A 12,856-nucleotide genomic window follows, 5' to 3' on the forward strand; every position below is an offset into this window, starting at 1 on the left:
GGATTGCCATAACTTAAGAACTCTTCACCGGTTTCTTAAATCAAGTCTGTATTTTCCCTTTTTATTATATATTTTTTAAATCTCCCTCTTAAAAGCCTGAAAAAAACCTTTCAATGTGTACAAAAAACAGTTTGTAGTTTTTATTCTCCATTGCTATTTGCAATTACTCAGAGAGGAAAAGTATTTTGGAAAAAAACTCACCCAGAATCAGGTGACAACTCACATTCTCTTTCTTAGATGTCTAACAGTAACAAGCAAAAGCCAATTCAAAGATAGATCTTTGGGGCACCCTCTGGTGGCTGAAAAGAGTCATGAAATCAGTACCCGTGTGTATCAAAAGGCCAGTAATCTTTGCAACTTATTTTAAAGGGCCATCACCAAATTTTCCATACAACACTGAAAATGTAGCCAAATCAGGAATGTGGGAAGGACTGAAAAGAATTTGGAACCACAAGAACTGGACTTAAGTCAGAGCTCTCGTCTCTTAGCTATGTGAACCTGCATTTGGTTGGCAGGTCAGTTTCCACAGAGCTGACGCCGAATCTGGAATTTCTCACTGGAGATAAGAGGCAGTGTCAAAACTAGAGGAGTATATGATTCCATTGATCTGATATGCCCAGAAAAGGCAACTCTATAGAAAGTAGATCAGTGATTGCCTGGAGCTGGGGAGGGCATGGGGATTAACTGTAAATGGGCATGAAGGACTTTATTGGGGTGACAAAAATGTTCTAAAACCAGACTGTACCTGTTGCACAACTCAGTAAATTTTGTAAAACATCACTGCAATATGGATTTTAAAGGGGTGAATTTTATGGTATGTAAATTATACCTAAATAAAGTTATTTTTTTTAAGCCAGGAGGGAAAAGCAGAGTGGATAACCCCTAGAGACATCTTGGTACAGAGCCAGGAAACCTGTAGCCAGAAATTGTGTGGGAGGAAAAGGAACTGTGGGATAAGGTAGGGGTGAGCAGGAAGAATGCCTAGAAGAGGTGCTGACTTTTGGAACTTCATTTTGCACACAGGTGTGCCCTTAGCTCACACCTCAGTGGGTTGCCTGAGGTTAGCATGCTAGAGGCTGAAAGAAACCCCCTCGCAATTCAGCCTCCCATGGCAGGTATTTAGGGGCATTTCTGACAGAGCAAGACTATTAAAGCGGCCAACTAGATGCAATGCCATCAAAATGACCATTTTGAAATGTAAAACCAATGTTTTATTTATTACTTTTCTCAGTAACAGGTAACTCAGTGTGGTTTGAGAGCTAGATGAGATTAAGAAGTGCACTGAGAGAATGTCTATTTTTTACACTGTTTACTAATAGAAAATGTGAAAGTGAGGATTTATAAAAGTACCAGAAGAAAACTCAGATGAATATCTCTATAAACTCAGGGTTGAGAGAAACTGGTAAGGAGTAACATCTAAACCAGAATCTCTAAAAGAGACAAGAGACGGATTTAATGGATTTTTTTTCAAAAAATAATGGGTTAAAAAAAAAGAAAAAGAAAAAATTAAGACACAAACTATGCATTAGGAAATAATACTATATCATATATACCAGACAGGTTTATTAACCTCAATATAACAGATACTTGTAAACCAGAGAAAAATGTGCAAAGGGTGAGTAGAGATAATTCACAAAGGGAAAAATAAATGAAAAAATACAATCTGTCAAGATACGAAACAACTTTAACCTAACATCTCATTAATGAATGTTACTAAGAAAACAATGAGGGCTGGGTGCAGTGGCTCACACCTGTAATCCCAGCACTTTGGGAAGGCAAGGCGGGTGAATCACTTGAGGTCAGGAGTTCGACACCAGCCTGGCCAATATGCTGAAACCCTGTCTCTACTAAAAATACAAAAATTAGCCGGGCATGGTGGTGCATGCCTGTAATCTCAGCTACTTGGGAGGCTGAAGCAGGAGAATCGCTTGAACCCAGGAGGTGAAGGTTGCAGTGAGCCAAGATTGCACCACTGCACTCCAGCCTAGGTGACAGAATGAGGCTCTGTCTAAAAAAAAAAAAAAAAAAAAAAAAGATTGATGTGGCTTACCCTCAGTGCTCCGGTAGGCTGGTGCAGCTTTCTGGGAGGTAATTTAGCATTGTACCTCAAAATGTAAAAATGCAAACCTTTTGGCTCAGCAATTCCACTTGGGGGAATTATTTTACGGCAATAATTACACAGGTGTGAAAATATATAAACATTAATATGTTCATGATCAAGTTATTTGTAGAGACAAAAATTAGGAAGGTTCTCAGATGCCCATCAACAGGGATTTGATGAAGTATTGCACAACTCAATAGAATATCTGCAGTAATTAAAAATGAATGGGATGTATATTTTGGGTCATGGGGAAATGTTTACATTATGTTGCTAAGCAAAAAATGTCAGTGTCATAAGAGCATAGATAATATGATCATATTTTTGTTTAAAGCTATATATATGGGGTGTGTGTGTGTGTGTGTGTGTGTGTGTGTGTGTGCATGTGTGGAGGGTAGGGTAGACGAAACATACCCAGATCTCCCTTCAAAGAAGGACATTTTGCCCCAGCTGTCCCTTCAGGGACTGCCTCAGCTGCAGAGTCACCTCTCCTGAGCAGGTAGGGCGGGCACATCCTGAGGGAGGTAGGAGTATAAGGCCAGGCCACTTCAGCCCAACACAGAACAACTCTGATGGGCCATTTACACTGTAGAGTCCTTGTGGGGATGGCTAAGCCTCTTGTCAGGCCTATGATGTAGCTGGAGTTCTGGCACCATCCAATTTTGTTTTATTTCTCTTCTTTTTTTTTTTTTTTTTTTTTTTTGAGACGGAGTCTCACTCTGTAGCCCAGGCTGGAGTGCAGTGGCACGATCTCGGCTCACTGCAAGCTCCTCCTCCCGGGTTCACGCCATTCTCCTGCCTCAGCCTCTCCGAGTAGCTGGGACTACAGGCGCCCGCCACCACGCCCAGCTAATTTTTTTTTTTGTATTTTTAGTAGAGACGGGGTTTCACCGTGGTCTCGATCTCCTGACCTCGTGATCCGCCCGCCTCGGCCTCCCAAAGTGCTGGGATTACAAGCGTGAGCCACCGCGCCCGGCCTATTTCTCTTCTTTCCATAGGTGTTAACCCCAAGGACAATTCTTCAACAAGATGCTATACAGCAAACTGTCTCAGAATCTGTTTCCTAGAGAATCCAACCAGCAATTTTTATGCCTATGCAATGAACAAATTCTGGGGGGAAAAAATACCCATCAACTATTCTGTATTGGATGGCTTTTATTTTATTTAGGCACCTGTGCAAAATTTCTGGCACTGTCAGGTTCTTTCAAAGTGGGTATTTGTTAGTTTTGTCATCAGATAAGAATATTAAAGCAGTTTTTATTTGGGAAAATAAAAAGTCAATGGTTTGGTTTTAGTCTGGTCAAAATAGCTACCTCAAAGTCTGTATCAAAATGGCAGCATCTGACCCATCTAGCGTGCGTCCTTAACGGGAAGGTAAGCTTTGCAAACACCCCTCTTGTTCATACCCTTCCTACTACTCTAGGCATTCAACCTTGTGGAAGTTTTGGTACTTCTTCTACCAGGTTGTTGGAGCATTGTTGAGGTTGACTGTGAAGTGTAAGATGAAGAGCAATTTTGTGGGGACTGTGAGGAACCACTGAAGTTGATGTGCGTGGCACCTGGATGGAAATAGATGGGAGCAGATGCTGCATGCTGATAAATCTCAAACTTTGAGTAGTTCTAGGTAGTCTCTCCTTTTTCATCATGAATAGGTGGAACAGGTGTTAGGAGGAGAGCCAAATGCTGTTTGCCACCCAGATTCCTTAGTTTAGATCCTTGAATTGTTTAGCAAAAGCCTTATACTGCCTGTACCAGAAGGATCTGTCTTTTACTTCCCCTTTGAGTGTTTTGTAGCTTTTCCAGATTTTGGCTACATCTCGTGGTCACGTTCTGGGATGCAGGGGAAACTGTAGGGTGAAAAGCCATTCCTACTGAGAACAAATTATTTTTTGGCCAACATAATCTTGGGGAATATTGAATTAGCTGTAATTTGTAGCAGAGACTATGAGTTATTCCCAAAATCCATCCTCCCCTTCTTCATTTAGTAAATACAAAACACAAGCTTTTGGTGGCACGTGGCTATCCAGCTAAGGACCACATTTCCCAGCCTCCCTGGCAGCTAGATGTGATTGAATGATAAATTCTATGAGCAGAATCGAAGTTCCAGGCTACCTCCTTAAAGGAAGTACCTTTCTCTCTCCCCCCACTCCCTTGCTAGCTGGGACACAGACCTAGCAGATGTGGTGGTGAGTTATTTGTGCAGAACACCCTAAGGGATGAATGGGCAACAAGACAGAAGGAACCTGCATCCCCATCACCGTGGAACCACCATAGCATCCCTTGGCTACTTACACTTGAACCGTTATATAAAAGAGAAACAAACTGCTTTCTTGTTTAGGCCACTAAATTTTGGGAAGGGGGAAGTGCAAAATAATCATTGTTTTATATTATACTCTTACAACTCCATTATAGTGTTTATTATACTCATGTAATTACTTGTTTACTTGTCTGTCTAGCTCTCTAGAATATTTCTTTCTTTCTGAACTACGAGCACATAGAAGGCATTCCATAAGTGTTTTTAAAATGTATAAGTCATTGAATGGTGGGAAAATTTGCAAAAAAGAGAAGCTGGGGAACTAAATACAAATTTCAATTTCACAATTTGGTATAGCTAAAGTTTCCCTTGGCCTCTCTAGCCTCGGGGTGGGGAATGACTACATTCCTATGAACAATACATCAGGACAATGATGAATGCACACGGATTCCCAGCTTTCCCTTCCCATAACTGCAGAGGAAAATGCTGGTGCTTCTTTCTCAGCGTTCTGTGCCACTTCACCCCCATCCTGATCTTAACTCACAGTCATCTTTCAGATCAGGTTCATCATGAAAGGTCTGTGTCAGAAAAGGCAGGGAAAGGAAACAGGAATGGTGGGTGGGGGTGGATCCTGAGGAAGCTACAGGGCATGAGAGAGTGGAAGACTGGAGGAAGAGGGACTGGAGATTATAAACTGTATTTCCATTTGAATGTCACTTGAGAGATAACAGGTAAAGACTCAAATTAATTTGCCCTTTTTAATTTTATTTTATTCATTTATTTTTTTGAGATGGAGTCTCTCTCTGTCACCCAGGCTGGAGTGCAGTGGTGTGATCTCGGCTCACTACAATCTCTGCCTCCTGCATTCAACCGATTCTCCTGCTTCAGCCTCCTGAACAGCTGGGATGACATGTGTGCACCACCACATCTGGCTAATTTTTGTGTTTTTAATAGAGACGGGGGTTTTGCCATATTGGCCAGGCTAGTCTACAAGTCCTGACCTCAAGTGATCCTCCCACCTCGGCCTCCCAAAGTGCTGGGATTACAGGTGTGAGCCACTGCACCCAGCCTAATTTGCTTTTGATTTTTGGTCTGTGTTCTCTGAAAGTGACATCATAGAAAAAGATTGGGCAAGGGGACTCTGCCACTTTTTTTCTTTCTACACCATTAATTGCTAAAGTTTCACTGGATTTTAACCCACCTCTTTGGGAAAGGGTTCAGCCCCTTCCCCAGTTCACAAATTACGTTTGCAAGTCCCTGGAGGTTGTTTCTCTGTGGAAAGGAATTCTGACTCTCACTGTGATGCTGGCTGCTCATGAAGTCACAGGAAGGCCACCCCACGCCTCCACAACCACCACTGGTGTCCTGGGGAGGCTGATGTCTCTGCCCAAAGCATGGTCTTCCCAGGAACCAAAAACCTTCTATCCCAAGTATTGTTTTTTCCTAGAATCTTAACTCTGCCAGAGTCATGCTATGATCCTCACAGAAGTGGAAGAATATTCTTTTTCTCCATCCCTGACCTTGCACTGATTTCACCTGTTGCATTCATCCCCTTTCTCCAGACAGTGCAGACATGAGTCTATAGCCCAGGGTTGGTGAACTGCCCAGGGGCAGATTGTAAATATTTTAGGCTTTACAGGTCACATGACTTCTCCATCTCATATTATTCTTTGTTATTTTTTCTTCTTCACAAACTTTAAAAGTATAAAAACTATTACTAACTTGCAGACAGTACAAAAACAGGCTCTGAGCTTGATTTGGCCCTGTGAATCATAGTTTGCAGACCCCTGGTCTCCAGGAATTGCCCAAGAACTGGTATCTGTGATACAAGTCTTCCTCATCTTAATTTTTCTCCCAGATGCACATAAAAAAGTTTAAAATAAAGATTTCCAGCCAGGCATGGCGTCTCTCATGCCTGTAATTCCAGCACTTTGGGAGGCCGAGGTAGGTGGATCACCTGAGATCAGGTGTTCGAAACCAGCCTGGCCAACATGGTGAAACTCCGTCTCTACTAAAAATACAAAAATAGTCAGACGAGGTGGGACACGCCTGTAACTTGGGAGGCTGAGACAGGAGAACTGCTCGAACCCGGGAAGCACAGGTTGTAGTGAGCAGAGATCGCGCCACTGCGCTCCAGCCTGGGCGACAGAGCGAGACTCTGTCTCAAATAAAATAAAATAAAAATAAATAAAAGAGTTCTTCTTCTCTTCTAGAGCTGAAAAGCCATCATGCAGTGCTGTTCCCCAATTCAAAACACAAGTTCGAATCATCTTAGGCTCAAACTGAGAACTGGCATTAGTCCAGTTAAATTAATCTGCAAGTTGCTCCGAAGTGGGAAAGCGGGGCAGGATGGCTTACATCTTAAATGGACAAGTGTTGGACAGCAGAGTCCATCTCCCTGGAGATTATCTTTGATAACAGATTTCTTCTGAAGAATAGCCAAGTTTGTGATTTTGTTTTTCAAAACTCTGCTTCAGCAACATGTGAAAAAAAGAAGAGGCTATGGAAACACATCTAATTCCAGATATGATAATGGAAGACGGCCACCAGGAAACCCTCTGGGAAAAACAGGTCAAATCAATCATCTGCATGTCCCCAATCCTCCCCCAAAGGCTGGTGGATGAGGAAGGTAAATATCTACTCTAAGAAGCAGACAACTGGGCATGCACATTCACAGTAGAGAGTAACCACTAAGAAGCAGAGGGCTGACCATACTGGACAAGTAGATGAATGCGTACGTATAAACAAGGATTGCTCTGGGTCTTCACAGATTAATGAGATCATGCTGGGAATTCCCTTTGCAGGGAACTGGCTGACTGGCATGTAGTTCTACATATGCACGTCTGTCTCATTATCTTTTTTTATATAGTTTACTGAAGTATTAATATAGTTCTAATAAGTAAATATTTTTAGGTTGCAAAACTGACTCCTCATCTTTATATAATTAAGTTACAAAAACTCTGAATCTGAAGATGATAAAAGGCTATGTATTCAGTACTGTTAGTGTCCGTGCCACGTTTTTCAACTTTTGAAATACTGTTCATTGTTAATTTGTTCTCATTTATAACTAAGTCACATTGTATTTTTTTTAAAACTAAAAACAAAATAATCTGCAGCAGAATTAACCAAGCTTGAGATCATGGTCAGCTCTCCAGTTGCAGACTAAACAATCTGTGGGTGAACACACCTGAGCTGGGGTGTGGAGAAGCCACACAAGGCCAATAGTTGCCTTGGACTTCAGGGTCCAAATGCATCTTTAAGAGGGTTGGCAAACTCACTTTTGTTATTCCTCAGTCTGCTGGATTCACAGTATGAAGACATAGCTGACAATTCTGAGCTTTATCAAATTTACAATTTCTGAGCTTTATCAAGCATTATTCGTTTGTTTAAACGATCCAGAAATCTACAGCCAGATTACTGAATATTTAATATTTAGGAAGTTGAGTTGATTATAGACAAGATGACTGACTTGCAAAAATGCACTTTGCTCTTGTTATTTGACAAATATAATTTTGCTTCAGTTATTTAAGATATAGCTTCTCCTGGCTGGTAAGGAAATGGTCCGTTGTGAATGTGGAAAGCAGTGACATTTGCGTAACATGGGATCTCAGGGCAGCAACCAGATGGCTCATTTCTGCTGACAAGTGAGATCCTTGCTAGACTATGTGTGAAGATGTGCACGTGTTACTGGAATTTTTGTTTTACCAGAGAGAATTAGGAAATATTTACCAAATGGATTTTCTATGTATTTATATTTATTAGCACAGAGTGTATAAGGTCATAAAATCAGTCATTCATTCAGTAAATATTCTGTGTAAGGCCCTGTGCTGTACTGATACCAAAACATTTAAGCATAGCGAATACATCTGCTTAATAAAAAATTATGACTCATCCTAAAGACAGAATATTTAAAATAACTGTCCTGTTGTGTGGTCATCTTATGTAGAGGACATAAATCCTGTAGCTATCTGCAGCTCCCAGTATTGCAAAGTCTATGCAAAAATGCAAACACACACACACACACACACACACACACACACACACACGTGCTTTATGGGAAAGGAAAAGGAAGCTAGGTCTCCCTCTTTAATTAAAGAATATATTATCTAACCTTGTAGCTATTTGAAAGCTAATTTAAGCGCTGAAAGAAAAAAAAAAGGAAGACTCATCTATTAAGTGATCACTGCCATGCCCCAAGGCAACTGTAGATCCCAAATGTAATCGTTTAAATGTCAGCATTTTCCTTCCCCTTTTCTGCAATGATACAGAGAGCACCATTGTCTATTCTCTCAGGCAGCTCATGCTGGCAGATTCCACCTGCAATCACACAGTGCAATTCTCCTTACTTGGGAATGGGAGTGCTCGGGGGAGGACAACTTGGCTCTGCCAGTTAGTTCAGCTCACACAGCTCTAGCCTGCTGGGAGGAGAATGGGCTCAGCTCAGGGCCCAGCACTGAGTGGGAGGAGGTCTCAAGCCTGAGGTCCGGCCCTCACTGGGATCAGAGCCCACTGACCCACACTGCTGACCTTGGCACTGGGCGGAGGCAGGGCTCCCAAACATCATTAGGGGATTTCCCTAGGACAACCAGGCCCCTGTCTCTGTGTGCTGAAAATCCATACTAGAGGGGCTCCTCTGGGATGACATCTACAGATGATCAAAGGAAACTGAGTCCTAAACAAACAGAAAGAATTTGTATGGAAGGAAAGAGTTGTCTCCGGGGGTGTGTGTGTGTATGTGTGTGTGTGTGTTGGGTGTGTCATGGGTTGGGGGTGGGGAGTTGTAAGGGGATGGAGAAGGAACGTTGTCATTTCTTGGGAGCTTGAGAAAGATCCCATTAGATTTTTATCTCATAAGTTGCAACAACAAAAACAAAAAAGTTTCAGATGAATTATATATGGAAAAAAAATAAAGAGATTATGGGCAGATCTGAGAATGATTTAGAAGAATCAACAGCTCTTTGTGGCTGATTAGATATGTAAAGCAAGGGAGAAGGAAGGGTTAGGACAAACAGATTTCTGGCAACCATGGGCCCCATGTGCCCTTCTCTCAGATGTGGAGACAGCGTGGACATTGCCTGAATTACCCACTCACCCCTGACTTGTGCTGCTCTCCTATCAAACTCTCAAACAAGGCAGGCCCTGGATTCCTCACTATAACAATTGCTGCATTTTGCCTGCATATAATGAATATATTTTTGAACTAAAAACTTGGGACACACAGATTCGTCTTTGGTCTGACAATGGGACAGGGCTGTGTCTCCAGTGAGGGTGTAAGGTCCTCAAGATGGTTTTGCTTTTAGGACTCTGAGGGCGTGCTGCAAGGTGGGATCAGAAAGGCTGGAAGCCCTCTGGTGGTGTGTGTCCTCGCTCCTCTGGTCATTAGAACCATAGCTGACCTCATAAAGGCACATGAGTGAAGAGATTGATCTGGATAAATCTCAGGATTCCATAAACCTCAAGGGTAGCCTCTGAAAGAATTCTATTTTCCAAAACATTTTAATCTCATAAAGCCCAAAGAAAGTCAAACATGAACAATGTTTCTTATTTCTTTCCTTTTCATTAAAAAAAAAAAAAAAACCCTAACCCATTTCTTTATTAAATTGCATGAAGAAGGCCAGGCGCGGTGGCTCACACCTGTAATCCCAGCACTTTGGGAGGCCGAGGCAGGCGGATCACGAGTCCAGGAGATCGAGACCATCCTGGCTAACACGGTGAAACCCCGTCTTTACTAAAAATGAAAAAAAAGTAGCCAGGCGCGGTGGCGGGCGCCTGTAGTCCCAGCTACTCAGGAGGCTGAGGCAGGAGAATGGAGTGAACCCGGGAGGCGGAGCTTACAGTGAGCCGAGATCTCACCACTGCACTCCAGCCTGGGCGATGGAGCAAGACTCCGTCTCAAAAAAAAAAAAATTGCATGAAGAAGACATCACTTCAGGGCCTTTCGCAAAGACGGAGCAGGAGGTGCCTTGTCCCATTCACCACTGAAGCGCTGTGATTAGGTACAGGCAGCAGCTTTCAAACTAGCATATAACACAGCAATAATAGGCTTTCCCTATAGTCTCTGGCAACCATAGGAGCTGTTATTTAAGATTTGATGGGGGTTTATCAACTTTTTGATTAAAGAAATAAAAACTTTAAGGCATCTTCTCTAATCACAGTGCTTTCTTTTGAATTCTGCCTCTGGCTGTGTCTTACTTGGTTGGAAAGCAATTGTCTGTGGTGTTTCAACACACCTGATGCAGACTGCCTTTTCCAAGATACTTGTATACAAAACAACAGTGGAAGATAGGCGGAGGGCAGGTCTGTTTCCTTGCAAGGATAATATAGATAATGTCCCTCTCCAGGAGAAAGATTGAGCAGGCTTGTTAACAGTCCCCTTGGAAGACTGGGAACATCTTAAGCTCCAGGTTCCTTGACTGTGACATAATGCATTGTGTGGACAGCAGCCACCTGGGCCCACCTCTGGATCACCCCCATGGGACTTGGGGCTTCCAGGGAACCCATGGGAACACGAAGCTCACATGCCAGCTGTGCTGTCATGAGGTCTTTTGTTGCTGACTGGGAGTCTCATGTCTTCTGCTAGCATCAATGGAGCTGCGACTGGCTCACTTGTGAGCTTCCAAGCAGGGCAAAAATCTCAGATCCTTCATAGCTGTTGACATTGTTCTCTCTTATCATCCTTTTGGCTCATTATTTGATTTAAAAGTTGAGGGAGATTAGAGAGAAGTTGTTATAAAGATAAAGGTAAATCACGTGGCTAATGTGAGATTAATGCCGTTCTCTTCAGCGTCCTGCCAGCTTCGTGGTTATCTTTACTTTTCCCCTGCCCCCATCTGAGCAAGCATCAGGTCAGTGCATTGAAGACACAAACCTAGTTATCATTAGTGCTAGTTTCTGGCCAGGTATGGTGGCTCATGCCTGTAATCGCAGCACTTTGGGAAGTTAAGGAGGGAGGACTGCTTGAGCTCAGGAGTTCGAGACCAGCCTGGGCAACATAGTGAGACCCCATCTCTACAAAAATTTTAAAAAATTATCCAGGCATGGTGGTGTGAACGAACGTATGGTCCTAGCTACTCAGGAGACAGTTCAGAGGATCACTTGAGCTCTGGAGGTTGAGGCTGCAGTGAGCTTTGATTGCACCACTACACCCCAGCCTAGATGACAGAGCCAGACCCTGTCTCAATAATAATAATTGTTCTGCCATGTACTGATTGCCTGGTATCAGCCATTCCTCATTCCATGATCTCTGTTTCTTCCAATAGTTTTGAAAGCTTAGTATTATTACCAACCTGAAGCTAGGAAGGGCTAAGAAACTTTGCGACATCACAGAGCCTCATGATGCGGCAGGATTCTTACGTGTATTTATCTCATAGCAAAGCTCATGTTCCTTCTACTGCAACTTCATGCTACCTCAGCTATTAGAAGAAGGTTTCAGAGGAAAATAAGAAACATGTTAATGGTTATGTTGGCTGGTTTGCGTAGCTTCCTCTCCCCAGTGCCTACACCTATCCCATTTCCTGATTTGCTGCCCTATTTTACTTGACCCCATTACTTCCAATCCACAGCTGGTCCTCAACCCTTTTCCCATTCGCATCTCTTCTCTTTTTTTATTATTTTTTAAAAGTTAGCATCTCTTCTTAAATGCAGAGATATTCATAGTATTTTTTCACAGCTGATTAGAAATCTGTGCACGAGGAGATGGGCTAAGAAGTACAGGGTTATGCATGATGTAAGAGAATAATGACAGGAAGCACATGACGAACTGGCACTCGGCAGCAGTGAGAGAGTAATCTATGACCTCAGCTTCCAGCCCGTGGGGCTTTATACACGTCCACCGGAAACCTAAGTTAGGAGTGCACTCTCCAAGTCTTCCCCGCGGGGGCTCATTTGAGGGATGGCTGCCATCCAGCCTGTATTTCCAGGAAATGAGACTTTGATTACTTGTAGTGTTAACTTTAAAGGAAAGGGATTTTGATGATTCTTGAAAGGGAAAGGGCATTTGAAGAAATGCTGAATGAAAATATAGAACAATCCACAACTTGGCCAGGCGCGGTGGCTCACGCCTGTAATCCCAGAACTTTGGGAGGCCGAGGCGAGTGGATCACAAGGCCAGGAGATCAAGACCAGCCTAGCCAACATGTTGAAACCCCATCTCTACTAAAAATACAAAAATTAGCCAGGTGTGGTGACATACGCCTGTAGTGCCAGCTACTTGGGAGGCTGAGGCGGGAGAATCACTTGAACCCGGGAGGCAGAGGTTGCAGTGAGCCAAGATTGCACCATTGTACTCCAGCCTGGTGACAGAGCAAGACTCTGTCTCAAAAAAAAAAAGAGAGAGAGAAGAAAAATTGACAACTCACTTTCATTTCCAGTCGCATGGCCCTTGCTGCCACATGTGCACCAGCTATGAAATTCCCTGTGGTCTGTGAGCAGGTGGTGGAACACCTGCTAAATGAGCTACTCACTTACACATATCCAAGCGCCTCTATTTTCCCACAATTCACCAA

At 42.9% G+C, this 12,856-nt stretch overlaps 1 pseudogene; it reads left to right on the forward strand.

Moving 5' to 3' along the window:
• Positions 1-6,701: 6,701 nt before the first annotated feature.
• Positions 6,702-6,999, forward strand: LOC129463223 (selenoprotein K-like; annotated as a pseudogene).
• Positions 7,000-12,856: the final 5,857 nt, after the last annotated feature.

The sequence above is a fragment of the Symphalangus syndactylus genome, chromosome 2 (genome assembly GCF_028878055.3).
Source record: "Symphalangus syndactylus isolate Jambi chromosome 2, NHGRI_mSymSyn1-v2.1_pri, whole genome shotgun sequence".
Classification (NCBI taxonomy): domain Eukaryota; kingdom Metazoa; phylum Chordata; class Mammalia; order Primates; family Hylobatidae; genus Symphalangus; species Symphalangus syndactylus.